A 2,339-nucleotide genomic window follows, 5' to 3' on the forward strand; every position below is an offset into this window, starting at 1 on the left:
GAGGTAGGAAAAAAGGAGCAAAAATACTAAAAATGAAAAGTCAGACCCATAGGAGACAACCGTTATATCTAGGTTTAAAATCAAAGTCCTCACCCCAAGAAGGAAGTGGTACTACTGAATTATTAAACTGATCACTGGCTAGAAGATTTTAGGAATTATGCCTATTTTTAGGATTTTTTAAAAAAAGATTAGATTCGTTTATAGTCTTGTGTATTGTGCTTCTGTCTATTCTTGTGCTAGGCAGTATTACTATTTGTAAATTTATTTATATTTATTGTTATGAAGAGAAAAGAAATTATGTAAACTGAGCACTGTTCAATTTTTTAAAATGCTGCAGTAACCTGTTTTACACCCACTAAATTATTCATAATCAAAAATGCAACAATTTCACTCGCTGTTGTTACACTACATTTCTTTTAAATAAGCACTTTTGATACTGTGAAACTCATGTTTTTTAAAAAAAATTCAGAGACCAAATATTGTAACTGTACCATACCGATTCATAATAGTCTTTCTTTCCTAATTAACCAAGTAAAATTGATTCTAATGTAGTTTTTTAAATTTTCAAACCCTGCTTTATACTTGGTAACATAACATTGCAAAGAACGTGCTGAAACATCTGCAAATATAAAAAGGAAATTGTATGTTGGAATTTAGCCTTTAGTTCACTTACTCACACCTCTGTGACCACGAAGCGATATTTATCTCTCGTGTTTTGTCTGTTCCCGTGTGTGACTAGAATCTCCCAGCCTGTGGGTTCCCACCGTTGTACCCACGAGCTCACCGGCTGCTCCCGCCCCGCGGAGCACGGCTGGGGCAGAACGTCGCTCGCTCCACGGACTGAAAACCCCGCGGGTGTGGGACGCTGGAACCCCCCCGCTGAAATCACCGCTGGGAAAATCAGGGGCTGGAAAATGCCTGTGCCTGGATCTCCCGAAAGGGCACGCTGCTCCACGGCCTAATTTATTGCTCAAGGACAAATGTGATTATTGATCATTTGCTGGGACTGGCGTCATCTGTGATGTCTTCCTTTTTTTTTTTTTTTTTTTTAAATAAATATTTCTTAGCGCTAAGCCTGGGTCGTTCTCGCTGTGCTGCGTTACCACCCCTCTGCCGTCAGGCGAGGCCCTGCCCCGCACCTCGGCCTTCAACAGCAATTCCCAGGCATCTGCTGCTGGAAATCCAACCCAGCGAGGAAAGAGCTTCACGCAGCTTCCCGAGGGGGACAAACGGACACAGCTCAGACGTGTTTGACTCCCGCCACGGCCTCCAGGCCCTTCGCTCGAATCGGACTTGGGTGTTGATGTGCCACCACAGCCAGAAAAGCATCTCACCAGCGCACAAAGCGTCTGCAGCACCCGTCCGCAGGTGGAAGCAAGGGCCTGACTCAAAGAGCAGCTTCCCCCAGGCTTTGCAGCCCGCGCAGGCACAACAGCACGGCCACAGCGAGGGTTTGTCCCTGCCACAAATCCTTCAGGAGAACAAGAGTCTACAGGTACGAACCCTTTCTCCGTGCTGTCGGCCTGTCCCTGAGCATCTCCAGCTAACGGCGAAGAGCCCTGGCTCAGGGAGAGGCATTTGCAGGAGGTGCTCTCTGCGGGGCGGGGGCTGCACAGCAGCAGAGGCACCGGCCCCTGCTCAGATCCACCACCTTTAGACACAGCAAAAGGAGGAGAGGTCAGGAAAGCTTCCTGTAGAGCTGTGCGCGCTTTACGGGCAGTTTGGCTCCCGTGCGGTGAGCATCAGCCCCCCCCTTCCCTGACAAAGTGCAGTGACACCTTTCAAACCAGAAACCACCTCATAAGCCCCTTTCCACCCCCTCCCCAGGACAGGGAGACCACCCGCAGACCCTGGTGGGACCCCCCCAGCCCAGGCAGGACCAGGGAGGTGCCCAACACCTCCACACCATGCCTCGACCCAGGTGTCCCACCTTCCCCTGCCACCTGCTTTGCCAGCTAAAGCTGTGCGGGCAGAACAACGCGAGGCACTAGAGAGCACACGCTCAGATCTCCCTGCCGTGAGCCAAGCTAGAGCAGGGTGCAGGTCCGAGCAGATGGAGAGCAAACCCTGGCTCAGCGGAGGAACCAGGTCGCTGCAGCAGGAGCACCCGGAGCTGTGTTCTCCCTCCTCTCCGTCCTCCACAGGAGCCACGGGCTGAAAACACCCAAAGGAGCTGTGGTGGGAGCCGGGAAGGACACGAGATGGGCAAGAGGAACGGTCACGTGGATCCATTGATGTTCCCGCTGGAATAGCTCCCAGCATGGCTCGCTGATGCCTTTGAGGAGCTCCTCAGTCACATTTACTGATCGCTCCCCAGCAAGGGGAAGAATGAGATCAAC

Source organism: Strix aluco, chromosome 18 (genome assembly GCF_031877795.1).
Source record: "Strix aluco isolate bStrAlu1 chromosome 18, bStrAlu1.hap1, whole genome shotgun sequence".
NCBI classification, from domain to species: Eukaryota; Metazoa; Chordata; class Aves; order Strigiformes; family Strigidae; genus Strix; species Strix aluco.